Source organism: Silene latifolia, chromosome 6 (assembly GCF_048544455.1).
Source record: "Silene latifolia isolate original U9 population chromosome 6, ASM4854445v1, whole genome shotgun sequence".
NCBI classification, from domain to species: Eukaryota; Viridiplantae; Streptophyta; class Magnoliopsida; order Caryophyllales; family Caryophyllaceae; genus Silene; species Silene latifolia.
In genome coordinates, this window is record NC_133531.1 from 40,461,068 (window position 1) to 40,488,796 (window position 27,729).

General features: G+C 35.6%; 1 non-coding gene across 1 annotated transcript; it reads left to right on the forward strand.

Moving 5' to 3' along the window:
• The first annotated feature begins 16,385 nt into the window (after nucleotides 1-16,385).
• Nucleotides 16,386-16,492, forward strand: LOC141589321 (small nucleolar RNA R71). Its single transcript, XR_012520265.1, has one exon. It is a non-coding gene; the product is annotated as a small nucleolar RNA R71 (small nucleolar RNA).
• Nucleotides 16,493-27,729: the final 11,237 nt, after the last annotated feature.

The window sequence follows — 27,729 nt, forward strand, 5'->3', positions numbered from 1 at the left end:
TTAACTCGCGGTCCGACATGCAATTTACTAAATGTATATGACACGATCTAATTATAAACTCATTATCGGTTATCGGTTATTAAAGCATCAACTAATAATACGGATTAGTTGAATTATTAATACATGTCCAACAAAGACAATATTGTATAATTATATTCAATATACATTAATCAAATATAAATCGTTTATATTCAATTTTACGAATTAATCGTTTAATTCGTCTTAGCCATTTTTATATAATCCGTATTAAATAAAAATATCTCAACATCACATATTTGACTAATTACTAGTCAAATAACTCGGACTAACTGGTTAGTCAAATTTGGCATCTACATGACTGTATTTTCATACCGTCACATCTCTCAAACGTATCCTATAGGTGTGACTTTTAGGGACCAGTTGATCACCGCCATCTGTATGACAATAACGTCAAACTTATCTAGCAAGCCAACCGTTATTGATAAACGTGGAACAACTGATTATGATACAAAAGTATACCCTTTGATCCTTTTAGAGATTTATAAGTCCTTGCACTAACTGTTAAGGACACCAGCCCCGACAAGCTCCCACTTGTCCGTACAAGTGTATGTGCAATGACGTTATCCGCACTAACTGGAGGACACCACCTCCAACAATTAGACTCATCTTATGATGTCAAAATTACTAACTAATTTTATATAGTGGTCTAAATCTGCATGCATGCAAAGATAAATAACATAAAGATGGTATAAAACCATCTTAATAGAGATTTCCTTACATTGATGGTGGAAATATATATGGGCACAACTAAAAGACTCCTTCTTTTAGTTGGTCTTGTACTAATAGATTATGGATGAGCCTCCTAAACCCTTAATTACCAAAATACGTAATCTCCTTCAAGAAGCACCCAAGAATCAACTCGAATACTACTAGTATTATAGAGTAGGTAATAGTAGTAATAATCCTTGTATATTACTACAAATATTATTAATCTAATAATATTTGTATTATATAATATTATGTTGGTATTATAAGATGATTATTTGATGTAAATCAAAGGAAAAAGAAGAGAAAAATTGATTTTTTTCAAACTTGAATGGACCGGCCACTATGGCTTAATAGACCAAATTTTTCCTTCAATTTTCATCATCAAATGTGTTTGCATATGAGGGATATTTATAGTGGAGGAAATGTAAATAATTCAAAGAACATCTCATGTGATCTTTGCCAAAATAAATGACAAGTGGAGGTCTCAATTTCCTCCTAAGATAAAACCGGTCCAAGTGGCCTATTTTGGGTCCATTTCGGTTTTTTAACATTTGTCACACAAATGCTTATAAGTCTTATATTTGATTATCTTATATAATTAAATATTAATTTGATTATTAAACACTTAAATAATACAAATTAACAACTAATGATCACTTAACTATTATGTTATTATTAGCTCATTTTATCAATATAAAATGTATCTTATGAACCCTTATTAGCTAATTTTACAACCTCTTGTAAATTTAAATAGCTAATTACCTCCGCCTCACAACATACACACACATCGTATAAAAGTAATTAATTAACAATTAATTAATAAATTTATATTTATATTTATTAATTAATTATCACATAACTAAATAATAAAACTCTTGGCCCGAGTTTGTAACCCGTCATCAAATAATACATTCATTTGACTTAACAAAACTTAATTAATACAAGGATTTAATTAAATCATATCTCATACAAATAATTAATTCATTCTTTTTGGGCGTCATCCTATAGGTGTGACCTAAAGGGATCAGCTGATCACCGCCATCACACGACAGTAATGTCAAACTCTAGTCAGCCAATCATTACCGATTACCGACGACCAGCTGACAAATAAATAAATAAATCTCTGATATTCCTTTAACGAGATTTAATATGTAAACGCACTTATTGTGGTGGACACTACTCTAACAGGTACCAACATTAAATTTTGGTCTGATAATTGGGTATTTTCTCACCCTCTTACCAGCAGTACGGGTTATGATGATAGTAATAGTGATCTTAATCTTTTGGTTAAAGATTTTATAACATCTGATAAATAATGGGATGTTTGTAAATTATCCAATTTAGTGAATAATGATATTGTAAATCAGATTACTAACATTCTGTTACCACATAATGACATTCCAGATACCCTCCTTTGGGGGTTGCCCGTGGATGGAACTTTTTCTACCAAAACAGCAACTTCGTTACCGCAAGGTTTGCTCCATGAAACTCATGACAAATCTTTATTTCACAGGACTTGGAAACTGAATATTCCTCCAAAGTTAAAAAATTTTCGTTTGAAAGCCTGTGTTGACGGCCTCCCAATGAAAGATAGGCTGCTCAAGAGTCATATAAATGTTCCACCTCATTGTATTTTATGCAGCTATTCTATCGAAAACAAAGATCATTTCTTTTACAAATGTTCCTTGATTTGGTGATGAGGGTCGAATCGTCGTCTATTCTCCCTATCAAACACTATTTATAATCTCAACAAACTACTCTTAGTAGAGTGGTAAGTAAATGTCGGATCCCAAGGGACGGGTATTGGATTAAATTATCGAATGTAGAAAGTTATGTCTTAGGGTGTCACAATTTGGGTTGAGTTTGAGGTTTGCAATCTAAACTACTTAAAAAGGAAATGTAAACAAATGAAAGTAAAGCAAAGCAAGCAAATGAGGTTGTAAACAATTGATTAAAGCCCTGGGGTGTAATGGGTTCTTAAGGGAATCATGGTGAGATCGAATAAACAAGTTTCATAGATGCAAGCAAGTTATTGTTGTAGTGGAATCGAGTTAGTTTATATCTTACAATTCCTAGGAAGATTTGAATCTCGGAGCCGAGTCGGTCAAGACATTACAACACCTACAAGTCGACTTAGTTTCTTTATATTCAAATATATGCATGGTCTAACAAGACTTGAGTTAGTTTATGTCTTACAACTCTTATTGAATGGATAAGAGATTCATACTAGGTACTTAATCAAGCATTTCATCAAGCATAACATGTACATAAATTAAAACTACAACAAGCAAGCAATCATATGAACTTATAAAGTAAAGATCTACCCCATGATTAATTCCCCTAATCCCCCATTAACTCTAGCTAAGAGACTACTCACTCATGATCATGGTAAACATGCGAATAAGGGTGTCGATCATATTAACAAGGATAAACATGGTAAATGAGTAAAGCAATAAACAATAATTAAGCAAAGGATAAAAGGAATTATACCAACTTAGGATGATCCAAATAATAAACGAAGAATAATAGAAAAAACCTTGATGAATGATGAAGAGTTGTCAATTCTTCAATAAACCCAAATAGTCTTCAAATTAGCCAACTAAATCTAACACTTGAATGATTAAGGAAAGATTAAGATTTTATTAAGATTGAAATGTGTAATACAACTTGATTAACTTGGTAATTAACTCTACTAAAACTCTACTAAAACTTGGTATTTATACTAAGTACAAGTATTAGGGTAACTAAGGGCTTAAATGACGATTAAGTCCCTAAGATGAAGATTAACGCCTTGCAAGTCCCTAAAGAGCCGCTCGACCTAACCCTATTGGACGCCCATGCTGTAAGGGAATTCGCCCGTCCTGCTTGTGGGGTGCTCGAGCAGAGTCTTGGGACGCCTATCTTGATCATCAGGACGCTCGAACTGAGCTAGGGACGCCCGTCCCATAGGCCAGCGTGGCTTTTTCTTCAATTTGCTGCTTCAAGATCCGTGGGGATTGTTGAGGAGCCTTGGGGGTCCTTCATCATTGCCCAAATACTTGCTTTATTGATCAAGGCCGTTAGTATTGGTTTCCTCTTTATTGCTTGGTCATTAGATGGGATCCATTTAGCTCCATTTTGCTCCATATATGCAAGGTTAGCATTCCTCTTCTACCAAGGACACAAAACATCAAAGAATATGTAATGTAGGAAGCTAAAGATAAGAAACGATCCTAATGCATGCAAGAAAGCATAGGAACGAGGCTAGTTCGGGGACTAAATGTGTGCAAATATGAGTCACATCAAATATCCCCAAATTGAACCTTTTCTCGTCCTGAGCAAAGAGGTGACTAGAACTATGACTTTTATTAATACTACTAGCCGATGTGAGACAATTAGCGGATCACACTCCGTCCCTTCAACTCTCAACAATACATCAATGAGGTAAGATGCCTTCTTGCAAGGCAAGGTAGGGCTTGCCAAAATAAAGATGCATCCTATCATATAAGCACACAAGATCAAGTAAAGGATGAATCTACAAAAAGAATAGCCATTTTCCTCATCCAAGTGGCGGAAATCACCTACAAGGGAAGCAATTCAAGGGCACACACTCGATAGATATTGGTTCTCCTAGTTACTAAGTCCAAGAGGATACAGACAAGTCACCTCCAAGTTGTGTTAAACTCGGGTACCTTTATCCACAATCGCTAAATGCTTTTGTCAAGGGCCAAGTCCCTATGGTAGTATCGCGGAATTCCCCCTCTTGCCTAGACAAGAAGAAGGGTCATCCCCTTTCCACCATACAACAAAGTAGGATCTTCAAAGGATAAAAGGGTTTCAAAAATCATTAGTTTCATTGATAGTAGGTTGCTTTTGGGTTTATTTTTCCCCCTTTTTGTAGCATTTGACGATTAAGAACATGCCATTCTTTGATGTTTGGCATTTTCAACTTTTGCATTTCTTTGAACATTTTCAAAAGTAATCCCATTTGTAGCAAGGGTACTTCTATTAAAGCATAGGAGTCTGTTTTTGCTCCATTTTTCATTTGAAGCAATTGCAAATATTTGACATTTGATAACTTGAACTCAATTTGATATTTTTGTGTCCATTCCCTTTTTGTTGACAAAATATGATGATAGAAGTGTAACGACGGTCGCATGACATCAAAGGTCACCTTGGAATAAATGGTAGCCAATGAGTTATCACACCACAAGGCACTCTTGACTAGGCCTTAGTCCATAGGTCAAAGGATACTAGTATGACACATCCTAGGGTGTCTTGAGGGTATTCTAGCAAACAAATTCCCAAGGAGAAAAATTATCTACAAAGGCCTTATATACACTTGTCAAGCTTCCCAAATAGGCATTTTTACAAAAAATTTCTAACATGCAACTACATGCCATGATGCAACTATCATATATACAACTCTAATGCAGATGCTTATATCAACTAAAATGTCATATAAACTAGATGCAAACTCTCAAACACACATTGCTTTGTACCGCATCAATTAAAATATAGCCACATTGTCATTAACATATAAAAAGAGGAAGGATATTTGGAAAGATCATACCATGCAGTCTTCTATTTCGTTCATGCCTCGAATGCGGCATAGTCGGCCCAATGTGATAAGAGTGACAAACAAACAAACAAATATATACAATATACAATTCTACACTACAAAGGGAAGAACATGTTTTTTGTATTTTTTAAATTTTTCAAATTTTTATCATTTTTTTGAAATAAGGGTTAGAATGTTAGAATTCCCCATCCCCACACTTAAAATGGACATTGTCCCCAATGGACAAAACAATAGGGAATTATGCAAATGAATGATATGTTATGATGCATGATTCTACACTAAATGCATACTACATGTGAAAAATTTACATGTGATGAGTATATACAAGTGATGCAAACTAAACTAAACTAAATGATGCATTCTTTCTATTGTTCGGAGAGCTAATTTAAATTAACTCGGGTTGCTTATGAATGAACTACCCCAAACCGAACAAAACACTATTTCTAGTGCAAAAATAGGTAAAGTTTATACACAAGCATGCAAATGCAATGCATTCAAGATAAGTTGTCATTTTGGATTCTTTACGGTGGGAGCAAAAAGATAGTTACCTCAATATCACCGAGGTGTGAGTCCTTTGGTGGTGTTAGGACTCAAAAACTCTCATCCATAAAAGAGTCCAAAATGACTCTTTAAATGCTCTAAGCTAAATGTTATATAAGTTATACAAGTCATGTCAACAATGTAATCAAGATATAAAAACAAAGAAAAAGGAGGGGTAGGAGACTCACAATGGAATAGGCCGAAATGCTAGCATAAGCCACCAACCCCGCATTTGTGTCCTCCTCCTTCATGCTTTGTCAACCATCAAGTTTCACTCATCTCATCATCAACATCATCATCCTCCATGGACCCGGAGGCATCATCATCATCCTCTTCTTCTTCACTTCCACTTGAACTTTGCTCCTCATCGTCATCATTTGACCCACTACCTTCCTCATCCTTATCATCAACAACCTCCTCAATTGGTGAGGCTTTATTGTGTGTAATGCTTAGTCGTTGTCACTACCTAACTAAAACAATATTTATAACCTCACAAACTACTCTTAGGAAATAGGTAAGTAAAGGTTGGATCCCAAGGGACGGGTATCGATTTAAGATTTCAATTGCAAGTAGTTATGTCTTAGGGTGTCACAAATTGTGTTGAGATGAGATGTAATCTAAACTAATCAACAAGATGAATGTAAATTAATGAAAACAAAGTAAAGCAATTAAAGGGGTTTGTAAACAATTGATTAAAGGTACTAGGGTGTCATGGGTTCATAGGGGATTCATGGAAATAGATCATACAAACATGTTCTCAATTAGAAGCAAGCACTTATTGTTGTGATGGGATCGAGTTAATGTATATCTTACAATCCCTAGGAAGATTTAGGTCCCGGAGCCGAGTCGATCAAGACTTTACAACACCTACAAGTCGACTTAAACACTTCCTATTCAAATTTATGCATGGTCTAACAAGGCTCGAGTTGGTTCATGTCTTACAAGCCTCATTGAAAAGATAAGAGATGGGTTAAAAATGCAAGGTTTCATAGTCTAGCATTTCATCAAACATATCATGTGCATAGGTTGAAATCACAACAAGCAAGCAATTTAATTATGAAAACATATTAGATTAAGCATAGATTAATTCCCATGATTGTTTTCCCTAATTTTCCATTAACCCTAGCTAAAGGACTACTCACTCATGGTCAAGTTTAGCATGCTAATAATGTTGTCAATCATACTAACAAAGCAAAAGATGATGAATAAATGATGTGATTAAAAAATAATTAAGCAAGGGTAAAAGAGATTATACCTACTTGAGATGATCCAAACAATAAAGCAAAGAATAATAGAAGTAAACTTGATGATTGATGGAAGGTTGTCAATCCTCCAATAACACCAAATAATCTTCTAATTACCCAACTAAAACTAAGAACAATTGAGAGATTAAGGAAAGATTAAGATGTGATTAATATTAAAATGTGTATTACAACTTTGATTAAGACTAAATTAAGAGATTGATTATGATAAGATGATTCTAAGATAGTACAATAGGGTATTTATACAAAAATTACTTATAAGGATTAGGGTTACTAAGGGCTAAATGATGATTAAGACCCTAAGAGAAACTTGGTAATTTTTCTACTCCCGAGGGACATGTGCGGATCATGCATCAACTCCCAAGGTCCTCGCCTGAAGCATGGTTGGTCCTGTAACAAGATCCGCTCGGGCTGGCTTGGAGACACTCGGATCCTGGTACTGGGACGCTCGTCGTGGGCTCAGGACGCTTGGATCCTGGTACAGGGTTTTCTCTTGTTCTTGGCTTCCTAACAATCCGTGAGGATTGTATTGGGGATGCACGGATCTTTCGTCATTGCCCATTTAACTTCATTTATTTTCTTAGGCTTCTAGTGTCGGTCTCCTCTTCGATGCTTGGTCATTAGATGCGATCCATTTAGCTCCATAAATGCAAGGATAGCAATCCTCTCCTACCAATGACACAAAACCTCAAAGAATATGCAAAATGGAAAACTGAAGATAAGAAATGACCATAATATTTTTGGTCGGTCCGCTTTGAGCTTAGATTTCGATTACTTGTCGTTAGGAGCACCTAGACCAAAACAATATTTATAACTTCACAAACAACACTACTACTAGTAAAGAGGCAAGGGATGGGTATTGATGTAGGATTTTCGATGGCAAGTAGTGGTGTCTAGGGGTGTCACAATTTGGGTTGAGATAAGAAGATCACTAAACTAAATAACAATAAAAGTAAACAAGCAAGACGACTAAAATGAGATGTAAACAATTGATTAAAAGCACTAGAGTGTCATGGGTTCATAGGGGATTCATGGGAATTGATCATACAAACATATTCTCAAATTATAAGCAAGCAATTATTGTTGTGATAGGATCGAGTTGGTTTATATCTTACAATCCTAGGAAGGTTTGGGTTCCGGAGCCAAGGTTTGGGTCTCGGAGCCGAATCGATTAGATTATACAACACCTACAAGTCGACTTAATCCTCCCTACTCAACTATATGCATGGTCTAATGAGACTCGAGTTGGTTTATGTCTTACAAGTCTCATTGAAAAGGTAAGTGATGAGTAAAAAATGCAAGGATTCATAGGCTCGCATTTCATCAAACATAACATGTGCATAAGTTGAAATTACAACAAGCAAGGAAATTGATTATGAAAGCATATTAGATTAAGCATGAATCAATCCCCATGTTGGTTTCCCCTAATTCCACATTAACCCTAGATAAGTAAACTACTCACTCATTATCAAGTTTAACATGTTAACAAGGTTGTCAATCATATCAACAAAGCAAAACATGATGAATAAGTAAAGATGATTAACAATAATTAAAAAGGGATTAAGATAATTACACCTAATGATGATTCCAAAATAATAAGCAAAGAATAATAGAAGTACTTGATAAATGATTGGAAGGTTGTCAATCTCCCAATAAACCCAAATAATCTTCAATTACCCAAAATAAAAGATGAACAATAGAGAAATTAAGGAAATGAGATTTGTATTAATACTTGATTAGAAGTTGATTACAAGATTAAATAGAGATTAGAATAATATAAACTACACTAAAGATTGAAAAGAAGAACATGATAATCTAATTAGACTAATGGGGCATTTATAGTGGGGATTAGGTGCACAAATTACGGTTACTAAGGGCTTAAATGACGATTAAGTCCTTGAGGAATCGCTCCTCTCAAGAAAAGTTGCGGGTCTCCTTTTAGCTAGTCTTTCAAAAATATGCGCATCTCGAATAGAGAAGGAAGAGGACGTGTTGCTCTGGAGGACAATACGAGCGTCCAAAAGGTCGGGACGAGCGGATTGTATAGGTGTTGGACGAGCGGCCTGGCGGCTTGGACGAGCGGCCTGTGGAGCTTCTGCACGGGTGTCCCGATAGGTGAGACGCTCGGATCTTAGTCCAGCTTACCATTTCTTCTTTTCTTCTTTTCTTCTTCTCTTCTTCTCTTCTTCCAACAATCCTCCGGGATTTTGTCGGAGATGCAAGGATCTTCTTCATCATTGCCCATCTACTACATTATGTACAAAGGCTTTCTAGTCTTGTCTTCGCTTTGATGCTTGCTCATTAGATTCGATCAATTTAAATCTATTTTGTCATGAAAATGCAAGATTTGCACTCCTCTCCTACTAAGGAAACAAAACCTCAAAGAATATGCAAAACAAAGGACTAAAGATAGTAAATGACCCAAATATGCACTAAAAAGCATAGGGACGAGGCTAATTCGGGGACTAAATATGCTCAAATATTGATCACATCAAATATCCTCAAACCGAACCTTTGCTCGTCCCGAGTAAAGAGGTGACAAAAACTCGGACCCTTATTTAAACTAACCTACTAATATAGCCGATATGAGACAATTAGTGGGTCTCAATCCGCCCCTTCAACTCACAACAAGACACCATGAGGTAGGATGCCTTCCTGCAAGGCAAGGTGGGTCTTGCCAAAATGGCGACACATCCAATCATTAAAGCACACAAAATAAAGTAATGGTTGCATCTACAAAAGGAATAGCCACTTTCCTCATCTAAGTGGCGGAAATTATCTAAAGAGGAAGCAATCTAAGGGTACACACTCCTTCATAGATATGGTTTCTTCAAACTACTAAGCCTAGAAGGATACCAATAAATCACCTCCAAGTTGTGTCAAGCAAGGGTACCATTGTCCTCAATCGTTAAATGCTTTTGTCAAGAATAGACTCCCTATGGTGTTAGAAATACTGGAGGGTCGCGGAATTCCCCTTCTTTCCTAGACAAGAAGAAGGGTCGTCCCCTCTCTACCATGCACAAAAGTGGATTCGATGGATAAAGGGATCAATAAAATTTGAGTTTCATGTGGGAGTTTGCTTTTGTTATTGTTTTTCCCCCCAATTTCTTGTGGCATTTGACATTTGAGGACACTTTCTTTTTGCTATTTCTTTTGATGTTTGGCATTTCAATACTTGACAACTTTTCAACTTTTTGCATTTTCTTTTGAACATTTTCAAAGTCACCCCAATTAGTAATGAGGGTGCCTTATATTTGAAGTATAGGAGTTTTCATTTTTGTTACTCCTCTTTTCTTTTGATGCAATTGCAAACTTTTTCATTTTCATTTCAATTCTTGAACTCAAATTTGAATAATTTTTGTGCCCATTCCCTTTGATGACAAAATGTATGGTAGAACATGGATGAATGATGGTTGCATGGTTCCAAGGGTCACCTTGGAATAAACGGTAGCCAAGAAGTTATCACATCACAAGGTACTCTCGACTAGGCCTTAATCCATGGGTCAAAGGATACTAGCATGACACATCCTAGGGTGTTTTACAAGTATTCTAACAAGCAAAGTCTTAAGAAGAAAAAGTATCAACAAGGGCCTTATATACACTTATCAAGCTTCCCAAATAGATGGTTTCACAAAATTTTCCTAAATGCAATTATATGCCATGATGCAACTAACATATATACAACCTAATGCATATGCTTCTACCAACTAGTATGCCAAATAATCTAAATGCAATCCTAAATTCACATTGTTTATATAGCATCAATCAAAATAAACCCACATAGTCATTAACATAAAGAGGAAAAAGAAGATTGGAAAGATCATACCATGCGGTCTTCAATATCCTCATGTCTCGGATGTGGCGTAGTCAATCAATGTGAACAAGGATAAACAAACACAATATATAAAAAAACAATATATACAAGACTACACTACAAAGGAAATGAACTTGTTTTTGGATTTTCAATTTTTCAATTTTTTAGGATTTTTCGAAATTTTTGATTTTTTTTGGATTTTGATATAAAAGTCAAGTTAGAATTTCCCATCCCCACACTAGTATGGGCATTGTCCTCAATGGCCAATACGATAGAAAATTATGCAATGAATATGCATGATTTCTAAACTAAATGCAAACTATACTAAACTACACTACATGATGCATGTGTTTTTTTTTGTTATGGCGGAGAGCATAATTTAAATTAGCTCCCAATGCATATGCATGGACTACCCCAAACCAATATAGACATTATTTCTAATGTCATGAATTTCGAGGGAGTTCATGCACATGGAATGCAATGCATGAAACTAAAAATTGTCATTTTGGATTTTACAAGTCGGGAACAATGATAATGAACACCTTAATGAAGCCAAGGTGTTAGTCCTCCAATGTTGCTAGGACTCCAATAAAATGATCAAGATAAAATAAAAACAAGAGAAGTAAACAAACCATAAGGGAGGTGTAAGAATGTAGGAGCCTCCAAAGTTTGCTAATCCTCACCCATCGTATCATCATCATCATCATCTTCCTCTCTTGAGGCATCATCAACCTCCATAGATGTGGAATCATGTCCACTCTCACTTTCACTTGCTTGTTCTTCCTCACTTTCCTCTTCCTCTTCTTGGACTTCTTCTTTTTGAACCTCTTCTTCTTCTCCTCCTTCTTGGTCACCACCCTCTTCAACAACCATCTCCTCTCCACCCGGTCTACCACCACTAGGAATGCTAGGAAAGAATACTTCCCTATCCGCCCAACTAGGCAAAGGACAAGACGGATCAAGAAGTCCTTGCCTAGCTAGATGTAGGAGGGGCGGATATTGGGCCTTGTAAGAATCCACTCTATCATTGTAAGCTTGCTTATACATTTCCCTCATGAGTAGAGTCAAGTAATCATTTCCCACTTCGACATCTTTGGGTTTGAACTCGTGGTATTCAAATGGGTAAGGTGGGGTGATAATGGAGGAGGAGGGCTCGGCAATTGCGCCCCTTTGTTGTTGAATGATATACTCGGTCTCTTCGGAGAGTGGGGGAAGGTAGTTCGGTCGGTGAACATTCAATCGGCAAATTTTGGAAGGCAAGGTGAAGGATCTAGCTTCATTTGTTAACCACCCATATTTGTTTTTAAGAGTGTCGTGCTTGACCCACTTAAAATTGTGAATCATGGAGTCCATATCAATAAGATGGCTTCCTTTAACCGGCACATAAGTGTTGTTTTTGTTAAAATTCCGGTTGAAATGCTTAGCCAAATGGGTAACTAGTCCTCCATTGACAATAAAGGCGGTGCCTTCTTTGCAACAATCGACATTAAGCCATCGTTCAACCAAATGTCTTAGAGCATTGTATGGCTTGGTAAATTCCCTCCCAATGTTCATGGCCGACTCAAGAAGAATACAATGGAGTTTGGTAAGTTGATTTGTGCCATTTCTAGCTATCAAAGTATTCCCAATGACCTTATGCCATACTCTAATGCCCGGATGGTGGACTAAGAGAGCACGACAATCATGAAAGCGTATGAATTTCTTTCCGGAAATTTCCATCCAAAGAGGAGCGGGGTTATACTTGATAGGAGTCTTTGTATATTTCGGGTTATCACTAAGGCCTAATATCTTACCTAATTCAACATAAGTTATGCGTCTATCAACATTTTCAAGGCGAAATTCGATGTTGGTTCGAGTCTCCAACCTTGTGACTTTCAAAGAACTTAAAAATTCCAAGGTGAGGGAGGGGTATGTCAATTCTTTCATTGTAAACAATTTACCCAATCCTATAGACTCAAAGAAGGTTTTGGTTTGTTCAAGGACACCCAACTTTGACAATGCATCTTCACAAATAAACTTAGTAGGCATGATGGTTTTCTTAGCAAAGAGAATGAATTTCTCCCTATGAGAGTCAGAAGTGAAAATTACCTACGGTTAATTGGATAATTGTTCAATGACCGGAGTTGTTGATGTTGTAGCTTCCATAGGGGATCTTGTTGTTGAACCTCCAACCTTGCCTCATGGACTACCAAAGCCTTTGACTATTATTTTGCTTGAAAAGCTAGTTGCCTTTTGGAAAGTGTCTTATTTTGGGGTGCCTTGTTGCCTCCTTTAGTTCTTGCCATTCTCCTTTGCTTGATTACACTAATGAAATATTAAAATCTTCAATTTTTAGTAATGCCCAAATCGATTTAGGATGAATGAATGTTGCTTTGTATCCTAAAAATCGACTAAAAACTTGAAGATTTTGGTGTTTGAATCAATTGTTGTTGCAAAAGGAGTGATTAATTTTTGTTGTGAGGAAGTTTGGATTTGATTTGGTTGAGTTTGGTTGAGGAAATTTGATTTTGTTGATGGAGAGGATGAGGGTTTTGGGGTTTTTAGGTTTTGGGTAGTGTTTGTATGTTTGAAGAAATGAGAATGAATGGGAGAAGAGGGCTTTAAAAGACCCGTTATATTTGAAAATGCAGGGGAAGACGAGCGGACCAGGTGTCGAGACGCTCGGATTCTTCAAAATTTGGCTCAGGAAAAGACGCCACAGGACGAGCGTCTTTCTGGAAAGACGAGCGGATTCTTTGTGGAGGGATGAGCGTCTTTCTGGGTGGACGCTCGGATTCCTTTACAGAGAAAATCCAAAAAATTTTGCAGCAAAAAGACGAGCGTCTTTCTTGAAGGACGACCGTCCAGAATGAGACGAGCGGTTTCTCAGCTGAGACGCTCGGATTCATTGTCAGACTAGATTTTTTATTTTTGCAGCTCTACCGGACGAGCTTCTGGTGACTTGAATGCTCGGGTTTCTTCAGGACGAGCGGATTGTCCTTTTGGCCGCTCGGATTCTTCCCTGACCACACGGATTCAGGTCCATCCGTGGGTACTTCGTAACCCGTGTCATTTTCATTCTTCAATTCTCGTGTTCTTCATTGTAAGGCCACTACAAAGGCATGAATAGCCTAGGCAATTGCTATTCCCATACTAAGGTAAAGCACTACACATCAAAGAAATCATAAGTCCCTCCCTCACTTCTCTCAAAATGATGAATATCTTGATCAAGGCACAAAAATATAAATCCAAAAATGACAAAACTGCAATGTAATAATTGAAATGCAAGTTAGGGAGTTATAATATTTACAAATGGTGTTTTAGGGAGGACTCCACCAAACTCTCATCCAATGTGAGATGTCAAGGGGGCATGTTCAAGGTGTTGTTGATGTTATTCAACACCTTGAAGAAGTAGTCGAAAGCTTGCTCATGATCATGATAAAGGTCCTCAATAGATCTTTGCACTTGTTATTCTCCATGATGGTCTTGGTTTATAGCATTACCAATATAGGGATTGAATATCCCTTCGAACTCATCATCCCAAAGACCGCAAACTTTGTCTACTTGATCACTAAAAATTTCTTGAATTGATGGAGATAACTCTCCTTCTTTCTTGTCTTGGCCAATGAGGCCTTCCTCTTCACTTGTCATGGGTGAGCTTTTCAAGCTCTCATTGTTGCTATTTCCTTGTTCTTTTGATGGAGCATCATCCACTTTCTTTTTCCATTGAAATTCCAACTTCTTCCTATCATCCTTCCGGCTATAGTGATCGACCATAAAACATGGCTCATGCAATCGGGGAGCTCTCATGGTCTTGTCAAGATTAAAAGTGATGGTTTCATCTCCTACTTCAAGGGTGAGCTCTCCATGCTTCACGTCGATCACCGCTCTCGCGGTGTGCAAGAAAGGTCTTCCTAAGATAATAGGAATGTTGGAGCCTTCTTCCATGTCAACAATAACGAAATCCACCGGGATGAAGAATTTTCCAATTCTCACGGGAATATCTTCCCATACCCCCAAAGGTGTCTTTGTCGATCTATCCGCCATTTATAGCGTGGTGTTGGCACATTTGAGTTCTCCCATTCCTAGCCTCTTTCTAATCGAATATGGCATGACACTAACACTTGCCCCAAGGTCACATAAAGCTTTGTTGATTGTAGTGTCACCAATAGTGCATGGAATGGAAAAACTTCCCGGATCCTTGAGTTTTGGAGGTGAACTCCCTTGAAGGATGGCACTACTCACCTTAGTGAAGGCAATAGTCTCAAGCTTCCGGATTGATTTCTTCTTCGTAAGGATGTCCTTCATGTACTCTGCATAGACCGGAACGTGATTGATCAATTCCGTGAAAGGAATCGAGACTTCTAAATTCTTTACAATTTCCATGAATTTTTCAAGCTGGTCATCAAACTTAGGCTTAGCTTGACGACTCGGGAATGGAAGTCTAATCACAATAGGCTCCTTCTCTTTGGCCTTTACTTTACTTTTCTTTGAAACTTCCTGATAGGTGGGTTCTTCTTCCCTAGAGTTTTGCACAACTCTTTCCTTGTCACTAGCTTCCACAACTTCATCCTCAACTTGCTTCTTTGGCCCTTCATATCTCGTACCACTCCTCAAGTGAATGTCACTAACCGTTTCATGTCTTGTGGGATTACTTTGAGGTGGTAATTGCCCCTTTTGTCTTTGAGAGCTTGAAGATGCTAGTTGGGTCATTTGAGTTTCCAACATTTTTGTGTGGGCTAGGATGTTGTTGATGGTGATGTCTTTTGCTTGGCTATCTTTTTGCATTTGAGTGAAAAATTCTTGTTGATTCTTTTGCATTAGGAGGACCGCTTTTTGAACATCAAAACCTTGGTCATTTTGTTGATTGTATGGAGTTTGATTTTGATAACCTTGGTTTTGGTTGTAAAAGGGTCTTTGATTTTGGTTTCTCATGGCAGGTGGGGTGTATGTTGGTTAAGGGTTTTGAACATTTTGGCTTTTGTATGAGAGATTTGGATGATATTTGGTGTTTTCATTTTAATAGTTGGAATAAGGGGTTCCACTTTTGTATGCTTGAAAAGCATTCACTTGCTCATTTGTTCCCCTACATTCACTTTGGTCATGCCCCAAAGTTCCACAATTCTCACATATCCCACTTGGGATTGATGAAGATGCCACCATGGCATTAACATGATACATTGGTGATTTTGAGGCTTCTTCAAGCTTAGCCATAGCCTTCTCAAACTTTAAGTTGATGGTATCAATATGAGCACTAAGTTTAGCACCCAATTGAGTAATAGAGTCCACTTCATGCTTTCTTCCTCTAGTAGCCTTGCGAGGTCTACTATATTGTGAATTATGGACCGCCACTTCCTCAATCTTGTTTCAAGTTTGATTATCGTCAACTTCGGTGAACATACCATTTGATCCCATGTTGAGAATGTTTCTTGAGTCTTCATAAAGATCATTCTAAAATTATTGTACCAAGAACCACTCGCTAAGTCCATGATGAGGACATGAGCGACAAGTTCCTTTGAATCGCTCCCAAGCTTTATACAAAGATTCTTCGTCCCTTTGCTTAAAACCCGTGATTTGAGCTCTTAGCATGTTAGTCTTTTCCGGAGGGTAGAATTTTTTGTAGAAAGCTAGAGCCAACTTTTTCCAAGAGTCAATTCCAAGAGCGGCCTTATCAAGGCTCTTCAACCATTGTTTTGCGGTACCAATTAGAGAAAAAGGAAATAAGACCCATCGAATTTGGTCTTGAGTCACTCCGGTTTGTGAAATCGCATCACAATAGTCACAAAAAGTCTCCATCTGGGAATGAGGGTCTTTGCTAGGCATCCCCCCAAATTGGCTTCTTTCGACTAATTGGATAAATGCGGATTTTACAATGAAATTTCTGGTTAAGTGTTGTTGTGTGGGAGTACCATTGAGTAGGTTCTCCTCGGTTGGTACGGAATGTGATGAAAACGTAGGCATTGTGAGGTGATTGTGTGGCTGGTTTTGTATTGAGTTCTCCTCACATTCTCTTGCAAAAGGTTTGATGAACTCAATAGTATTTGGTTGAATATCTACAATCTCACCAATACCTCTCAAATTATTTCTAGCAAGTCTTCTATTGGTTGTCAAAGTCCTTTCAATTTCGTAATCAATGGGTAACAAGTTACCTTGTGATCTTCTAGACATGCAAAATATCAAACAACTCGAAAACAATTAGAACAAACCTTGAGGAGTTTTACTTCCCTAAAGCAAAGAAAGACACAACTAATAACAATCAAAGAAAATCAAATCAAGTTAACACCGTCCTCGGCAACGGCGCCATTTTTGGTCGGTCCGCTTTGAGCTTAGATTTCGATTACTTGTCGTTAGGAGCACCTAGACCAAAGTAATATATATAACTTCACAAACAACTCTACTACTAGTAAAGAGGCAAGTAAAGGTCGGATCCCAAGGGACGGGTATTGATGTAGGATTTTCGATTGTAAGTAGTGGTGTCTAGGGCTGTCACAATTTGGGTTGAGATAAGAAGATCACTAAAATAAATAACAATAAAAGTAAACAAGCAAGACGACTAAAATGAGATTTAAACAATTGATTAAAAGCACTAGGGTGTCATGGGTTCATAGGGGATTCATGGGAATTGATCATACAAACATATTCTCAAATTATAAGCAAGCAATTATTATTGTGATAGGATCGAGTTGGTTTATATCTTACAATCCTAGGAAGGTTTGGGTCCCGGAGCCGAATCAATTAGATTTTACAACACCTACAAGTCGACTTAATCCTCCCTACTCAACTATATGCATGGTCTAATGAAACTCGAGTTGGTTTATGTCTTACAAGTCTCATTGAAAATGTAAGTGATGGGTAAAAAATGCAAGGATTCATAGGCTCGCATTTCATCAAACATAACATGTGCATAAGTTGAGATCACAACAAGCAAGCAAATAAATTATGTGAACATATTAAATTAAGAATGAATCATCCCCCATGTTGGTTTCCCCTAATTCCCCATTAACCCTAGTTAAGGAAACTACTCACTCATTATCAAGTTTAACATGTTAACAAGGTTGTCAATCATATTAACAAAGCAAAACATGATGAATAAATGAAGATGATTAACAATAATTAAAAAGGGAATAAGAGAATTATACCTAATGATGATTCCAAAATAATAATGCAAAGAATAATAGAAGTACTTGATGATTGATGGAAGGTTGTCAATCTCCCAATAAACCCAAATAATCTTCAATTACCCAAAATAAAAGATGAACAATAGAGAAATTAAGGAAATGAGATTTGTATTAATACTTGATTATAAGTTGATTACAAGATTAAAGAGAGATTAAAATAATATAAACTACACTAAAGATTGATAAGAAGAACATGATAATCTAATTAGACTAATGGGGTATTTATAGTGGGGATTAGGTGCACAAATTAGGGTTACGAAGGGCTTAAATGACGAATAAGTCCTTGAGGAATCGCTCCTCTCAAGAAAAGATGAGGGTCTCCTTTTAGCTAGGCTTTCAAAAATATGCGCATCTCGAATGGAGAAGGAAGAGGACGTGTTGCTCTGGAGGACAATCCGAGCGTCCAAAAGGTCGGGACGAGTGGATTGTATAGGTGTTGGACGAGCGGCCTGTGGAGCTTCTGGACGTGCGTCCCGATAGGTGAGACGCTCGGATCTTAGTCCAGCTTACCATTTCTTCTTTTCTTCTTCTCTTCTTCACTTCTTCCAACAATCCTCCGGGATTTTGTCGGAGATGCAAGGATCTTCTTCATCATTGCCCATCTACTATATTATGTACGAAGGCCTTCTAGTCTTGTCTTCTCTTTGATGCTTGGTCATTAGATTCGATCAATTTAGCTCTATTTTGCCATGAAAATGCAAGGTTTGCACTCCTATCCTACCAAGGAAACAAAACCTCAAAGAATATGCAAAACAAAGGACTAAAGATAGTAAATGACCCAAATATGCACTAAATAGCATAGGAACGAGGCTAATTCGGGGACTAAATATGCTCAAATATTGATAACATCAAATATCCCCAAACAGAACCTATTTTGCATACTTTTATAACATTTCATGACCATTTTATCCGTCAAATGCTTTCTATTTTGCTTTCCTAGTGCATTTTATATGTTTTATAGGAAAGGAGATAATAAGGCGGAAATTCCCGTCTTTCATGCATATTTGGAAGCTTGTTGACGATATATGATGAACTAAGTATGAAGAGGAGGCAAGAATGATGACCAAGGAAGAAGAAATAAAGAGTATATTGAGGCATCTTAGGCTTAAAAGCAAAAAGAAAGGGAACATCAGCTCAACCCGCGCGGGTCAAGCTTATCTGGAGCGGGATACTGGTCAACCCAGTCGGGTCAAATTCAACCCGCTCGGGTTGAAGCTCAGGATGCTCGTTTTCAGCTCGGGACTAGCGTATTGTTGGACAGGAAGCTTTTCCCTGCTACGTGATCCATGATCCACGCATATTTCTTGAAAGACTAGAAAAAAGGAGACTCGCATCTTTCTTTGAGAGGAGCATTTCCCTACCCAATAATTAGCATTGTTATTTACTAAATTATCCTTGCTTAACCTAATGATGTACTACTATATATACCCCATTTGTAATAATCAAACCATCAAGTTTTTATTAGATTAAATCAATCCTTCTTTAGATTAGGTTAAGCCTTCATTAGGAGTAGATTGGAATAGATTACTCTTTAATCTTTTCACAAATCACACATTAATCTCTCCTTTAATTATTGTTCAACTTTATTATTGAGTAATTCAAGTTTATTATTGGGTAATTAGAAGATCATTTGGGTTTATTGGGAGATTGACAACCTTCGATCAATCATCAAGTACTTCTATTATTCTTTGCATTATTATTTCGGAATCTCCATAGGTATAATTCTCTTAATCCTTGTTTTAATTATTGTTAATCTTTCTTACTTTTTCATCATGTTTTGCCTTGTTAATATGATTGACAACCTTGTTAGCATGTTAAACTTGATAATGAGTGAGTAGTCTCTTAGTTAGGATTAATGGGTAATTAGGGGAAACCAACATGGGGGATGATTCATGCTTAATCTAATATGTTCACATAATTTATTTTCTTGCTTGTTGTGATGTCAACCTATGCACATGTTATGTCTGATGAAATGCTAAGCCTATGAATCCTTGCATTTTTTACCCATCACTTACCTTTTCAATGAGACTTGTAAGACATAAACCAACTCGAGTCTCATTAGACCATGCATATAGTTGAGTAGGGAGGATTAAGTCGACTTGTAGGTGTTGTACATGTTGGAATATGTGTCCTCCGACAATAATGCGATCACAATTGTCAATCATATTGATCACATGTTTAAATCTCATTTTAAGAATACGTAAGGGATGATTCATTTTATAGTCAACTGATCAACATTCATCGGTAACGATTGGCTTGCTAGAGTTTGATGTTACTGTCGTGGGACGGTGGTGGTCAGTTGATCCCTTAAGGTTACACCTAAAGGATGATGCCCTAATCTGTAAAGTTGATTAATTGTATGACGATACAACTTAATCAATTCCTTAAAATTGAACAATTCAATTTGTGAGAGAGAATATTGATATCTTATTGTAATGGGATTAAATAAGATTTATTTTAGTAATTGAAATACTTTATTAATAAAATTGTTTATTGCTTGAGAAGCAATAGAGATAAGAATGAATGGTTGATTATAATTACAAGTTGTTGTGAATTATAATTAAATGACCCATTTTATTTATGTGATCAAGTATCACTAGTCAATTTGTTGAATGTAATTTAATTAATTTATAAAAATGATATTTATGTGATAAATATGCATTTAATTAATTAATAACATGTAACATACTACATGTGACATATTGTGTGACAATTGACAAATTGACAAAAATAAAATGGTAGTCCATTTTATAAGTGGACCGAAATGTAGAGGGTTAGTGGATGGTGGTGATTTATTTTAATAAGCTAAAATAACACCATCATGACACTACTTACCTAGCCTTACATGCCTAAGGTTTAGATAAGAACAAAAGTAAAAAGGGAAGGACCATATATTGGTCCTCACCTCCCCATAACCGTGCTCCCTCTCTAATATAGAGAACTTTTGTTCTCTACTCATTCAACTAATGCATGTTCATTAATTTACATGCATTTTTCCTCTCTACTCTTTGATTTTTCTCCAAAATTAGAGAAATCATGATCCAAATTGTTCAAATAAGATTACTAATATTATTAGTGTAATATATGAGTATTAGTAATCAATTTTAAGATAAACTACTAAACTAATATCTAGCTAATATTATTTAGTGGGGATAAGGGATAATCTTGGGTGCAATCAAGAGGAGTGGCTTCTACACTTGAAGTCTTTGGAGGATAATCTCATTATTCATTATAGCTCAAGAACTAACAAGTAGGAGATCTTGTTGGTGCCCAAAATGGCCGAAAATATTCATATGGTGTGAAACGATTTTTCCTCACTCTTATTCTAGTTTTGCATGCATAAGATCTTTAAGTTTTTATGACTAAAACTTTAAACCAAAATATGTGATATTCAAAATATGATTTCCAACAAGTGGTATGAGAGCATTATGGTTGTTGCATGCAAGATCGGGTTAGTTTTTCCGAGTTAATTTAATTAACATATAAAACTTGTTATTTAGGATTTATGAAGATAAATCATGAAATAATTTTGCATGTTAAAAGTTTCTGGTCCTAAGTGATTTTTAGGACATTTTGGTTTATTTATGGATTTTTATTGTTCATTTTATATATTATTGGCATTAAAATGTGATTTTTGTGATAAAAATGTCATTTTTGGACGACAATTAGCTAAACTTCGATTTTTTCAGGGGTTTTTGGATATGTTTTCACATATATTATCTTCTGATGGCCTGTAAATTTTCATGATAAAATGAGTTGTTTTGCTCGAAATATGGATTTTTCAAGTTAAAACCGTATTTAAATGGGTAAATAGGTTAATATAAGTTATATTTCGAATCTGGTCATGGAAATTTAGTATGTTGTCACATGCAATTTTACAAGATGTGTGTAAAAATATTTGGCTATAATGAAGTCTTTATGCGTGATTTATGAATTTTTGATGAAAAATCACATAAATAGTGACTTTAATTAGTAAAAATTGCTAAAACATACTTCATGACTAAAGAAAAACGTCACATGTTGCATTTTATCACATATTTCATATCTAAAATTGAAAAGTTGATAAAAATAATTTTTCTCATATTTTTTATGCTTATAATTGATAAATCCGAAAAACCGCAACATTGTTTTTCTCGATAAATTTCGAAATTTTAAACCTAAGTTTTTGAACATTATGAGTTTCATGGTATTTTTCCAGAATGTTCACGATTTTAAATTTCAAATTTTTGTTAGGGTAATTAACTTGTACATAAATATGACTTTATGTAATTATTGTGATTTTAAAAGGTTAAATCACGCAAATCCGTAAAAACCGATTAATATATGATATTGGCTCATTAAAGGCGATTTAGCATAAAATTGGGCATGTTCTTACATATTATAATGCTGCATTTTATTTATGATTGTCATATTTTAATTTTATGTAATTTTGAATTATGTAATTTTACTTAGTATGGCCTTAGTTTTTAATTGATATTACCCGAAATGTATGGGAATATCGATTCAGTTGTAATTTATTGTGATCTCGTATCACCGTTTTGTAACTTAATAGATTTATTTCTTTTTAATTACAAATGTATAATAGGAAATTATGTAATTTATTATGTAATTTATTTATTCCGGAGTTCCTTGAAGACGGTGCCACTCGAGAAGGCGATCCATTAAAGAAAGTGTTGCCTTGAAATGCGTGCCAAGACCGAAGTTCAAGGGATCAAAGGAGTTGGTTTCCGAATTTGTAATAGTTTATTAGATTTACTATTTTAGGAAGCCCATACTAGGATTTTATTTATGCTTTGAATTTTATTTATATGTTGCATGCATCGCTAAATCGCTATAACTAAAACATGCATTGTCTTTTTTTATCGAGTTTATCGACCGTGTCAATTACAATTATCGTAGTTCACCTCTTTAGTTCACTTAAAACGTGATAGATAATAAATTGACATGACCTCTCGCTAAAAATAAACAATTGAGACTTAGCCTTATCAAAAAGTAGAAACCATGAAAACCTATTTCGCGAGGGAGTGCACTCGGCCACCCCGGGGTACAAACCTTGTTACGTAGGGGAAGTGGGTGATAAAAGTCTATCCACTGAATTCATGTTGATGAGGGTTTCATCGGCTACCCCGTGCCCAAGTTAATGTGAATTTGGATTATGGACACATTTATTTGAAATTTGGATTGACCTCAACGGAAGTATTCGTGACCGTAGTCGCATGTGTTCCGGGCTATAGATAAATATTAGAGTAATTTTATCGACCAAGAGTTCTAAAAGTAGAATCGATTAAAGAGTTAATCCACCGAGTTATATTGATAAGGGTTCCATCGGCTACCCGGTGCCCAAGTTAATATGGATTTGGGTCTTGGAATCATTTATCAAGTTGGGTAGAGGTCACTAGATAAATGCAATAAAACTTGTTTAAATTAAAATTTACAAGTATTAATAAAACGATAAATGTTAAGTTTTCCACTATTCCGTTATTATATTGTTCTATTTCTTTACCACAATTCATATACGATATCATTTCGATTTTTGATTCAAATCTCCATTAAACATCGTACCTAAAGACAAATATGAATTTGCTTCTAAAACCTCATATGAACCATTGCTAAATATCTTTTGTGAAAAGTATAGATAGAAGTTATTCATTATCAAAAGGGGCTTTTTGATTATTGACTAACATGTCTAATTACAATGGATAGTTATTCATATACTTAATTGAATTAAGTACTTTGAAACGTTAAATTGTTTTGGTAATTAGATCGTAATTGACCAAAATAACGCAACCACTTCAATAAAAGTTTTAAGACTAAACGAATAAAACGAAGAGTAGTCTTCATGAAATTAAATTTTTGCTTCTCTAAGCAAAGATTATTGAAATGAGTGGGAGCATTATCTTAAACCGTTAAGAAAAGGATGAGGTTTAAAGAAGTAAAATTAGAATGGAATTGATACAAGGTAATGTTAAAAATAAAGTTATTGAGAATAACGATACTAAACCTATCAATCCCGACCGATAAAGTTTCCATTGTCTTAATTGTTGGACGCTAGAAAGGAAACTACCCCAAATTATTGAAGAATCAACAAGTTAGTTGTGAGACTTCTAATGGGACCTTCTTCTTTAAATGTTTATTTGATTGAGATAAATTTTGCTAGTACTACTTCGTCAATATTAGAAACCGATGGTGGTTTTCATCTTTGTATTTGATACATAAGATGATTAGAATATGACGACTAGAAAAGGAGATCGAGGTTGTAAATCATTGATACAGAATAGGTTGATCATTTTCTTTTACCATCAATTTAAGTTGACACCAATATGTTTACTTAATAAGGTAAAAAGAGAAATCTTTGAAGGAGTTCAAAGAGTTCCATGAATCACGATTAAGTCGTGATGGGATTATCAAAGTGAAGACTTTGATATACGCCAAACTAAATGTGATATAGTATCACAAATTAATCTCTTTTAGCACGCATTATGGGATAATGTGTGGTTGGATAAAGAAATCAAACGCTATTCGATATGGTTTGGACTTCAATCAAGTTACTTTGAGTTACTTGATCCTTTTGGGGATTTTATCATTTTGTCTAAATTATTTTTCCACTAAAACTAAAACGAATCATATGAGATATGAAATGGTAGAGTACCATGCTTGTAAGTTTTCAAAAGAAACAAATGCTCATTTTTCCTTACTATAATCACGAGTACAACCGGTTTGTGGCTCGTGAAGCTGTCTTTCTGGAATACAAGTTTATTTCTAGAAGACAGAGTGGGCGAAATTATTCAAAGAGCCACAAATAATGTTATGTCACAAGAAACTGGTCTTTCTTGGCTACATGAGACGTTTTGTGTAAGACGTTGTTTCTTCAAAACCTAGGAGGTTAAAGTCATCACTTATTGAAGATGATGAATTAGTGTTACTTTTAGAAAGTAAAGAGCTTGCAACTTACAAAGAAATTGTTTGATTCAAGTTGATTACTTCTGGAAAGTAATGAACATATGACTTACATGAGAGTGTTTAAGTCACAACTCAATACAAGGCTTAGTGCCATGAAAATCCGAAATAAATTCCAAGTGACTTGTTAGATATCAAAGCTTGATTGGTAGCAAAGGGTTTTGCACTAGTTGAAATGCTTAAGTCTATTTGGATCTTCTTAGGGATTGTGTTTCATGATGATGATATACATATAGCGAGTGAATCTAAAACCCACTTCTTCAATTAGAAGGAATGTATTCAATACATGTCTTGAGTTTTGTAGATTCTTGCAATCCTAAGATAATGTGAAACTTAAGTGACCGTCTTATGTAAGACATCAATGAGTTGGAATCAATGTTTTGATCATGTTATAAAACTTTTCTCGATAAGTCAAGAAGTTGTCTTTATACATGGAGTTTAGTGGGAGTTACGGAAATTTTAATTAGTCTTATATGTGGATGACATATTGATTATTGGGAATGATTTAAGACTAGGAGAAAAATAATACATCTTAATATCCGGATTTATGGAGATAAATCCACATGATATTAATGTCAAATAAGGAGCCTTATGTTGATAAGGTTCATGACTAGTTCAATCGAATTGAACATATTTGATTGATTCTATTTGCTTCTGCTGCCGAATCAATTAAATAGGAAATGATGTATAACACTTCATATACTTTGAGTATGATGAATTGTTTCGAATCGAATTTAAGTAATAGTTACCAAGTAAGCCATAAAGATTACCCTTAAGTGCTTGCAGAAACATTACAGATGTAATGCAAAGTGTTTTTGATGCAATTTTGTGTAAGGGTGTTACACAAGTGACAATTGACAATTGAGATTGCGCATGGTTTCCGACAAAACCATAATCAAAACACATTACGATGGTTAAGATACCATTGTGGCTATGTTATTTAAGAAATAGATTTTCTAGAATCGTTCTAGGCAATAAAGAACAATGAGAAATATTTACAACGGAAATTGAGTACACTTGCAATCATGGGATGTGCAAGAAGGATGAGTCCCGCACACTGTGAAAACAGTGGGAGCTATTCTAAGGCTAGAAGGCCTATGTCTTGATTGGATCTCGACACGTACTCAGAAAGTTTTGTAATGCAAATGTATACATTACAAAGGAAAACGAGTATGTAGTAAGGTTGAGTAAGGTACAAGAAGTTGATAAAACCTACTAACCAAAGCCTTCTCATAGGCTTAACATGATGAGTCATGTCATTTCAATTAAATTGAGATGAACAACTACATTCAAGATCAAACCGGATTATAGAATATGAAGTAGTAATCAGGCATTCACTATTCATATTTGACGATAATCGCATTTGTCGTTCGAGTTTTTAAATCTAAAAACTCCTTTTATACTTTGTTACATCCAAACGGGTTGTAGAGACAATTGAACCCCGTTAAAGTGAACTCGGATTAACATAGTATTTGCCCATAGTCACTTGTATGAGGTGACGTCTTAAAGTGACTAGAGTGTGATGCGATTGACGGCAAATTCAGTGCCATACAGTCATGTGAAATGACTAGTCGATCACATAGGCAGACTGTTAGGAACACTTTGTCGGGCAGTGACCGTTTCTAGAGTTCTGGCAAATTTATATAGCCTGGTCGCGACGAGAGCTACTATAGTATTCTAATGAGTCGATTCTTTTTACTAAAGACTGTTCGCCTAAGGTGGCATAGTTTCAGATTAACTTTGATTTGTGTTACTACGACCTTCGTAAATGGGGTCAAATGGGCATATTTTGGGTTATGATGGATGTGGCTAGTCGAAGGGAATAAGTGCAATAGGAATTGTCCACCCCCTTGTCAGGCTTAAAACAAATATCTCAGGGCCACTCGAGGAGTAATGAACTGGAAATGCGTGCCCACGCTCGGATGGTATCTATGGTAGATAACTCCGGTCAATCAGTTATTCTCCAGATCGAGGAAACCACTCTCGATATGATCACTTGCAAGTACGACCCGAAAGACACCTTGCATTGAGTGGGAGATAGTAATAGGACAAGAGAATTGGTGACGCACACTTGTCGAGGACAAGTGGGAGATTGTTGGAATATGTGTCCTCCGACAATAATGCGATCACAATTGTCGATCATATTGATCACATGTTTAAATCTCATTTTAAGAATACGTAAGGGATGATTCATTTTATAGTCAACTGATCAACATTAATCGGTAACGATTGGCTTACTAGAGTTTGACGTTACTGTCGTGGGACGGTGGTGGTCAGTTGATCCCTTAAGGTCATACCTAAAGGATGATGCCCTAATCTGTAAAGTTGATTAATTGTATGACGATACAAGTTAATCAATTCCTTAAAATTGAACAATTCAATTTGTGAGACAGAATATTGATATCTTATTGTAATGAGATTAAATAAGATTTATTTTAGTAATTGAAATACTTTATTACTAAAATTGTTTATTGTTTGAGAAACAATAGAGATAAGAATGAATGGTTGATTATAATTACAAGATGTTGTGAATTATAATTAAATGACCCATTTTATTTATGTGATCAAGTATCACTAGTCAATTTGTTGAATGTAATTTAATTAATTTATAAAAATGATATTTATGTGATAAATATGCATTTAATTAATTAATAACATGTAACATACTACATGTGACATATTGTGTGACAA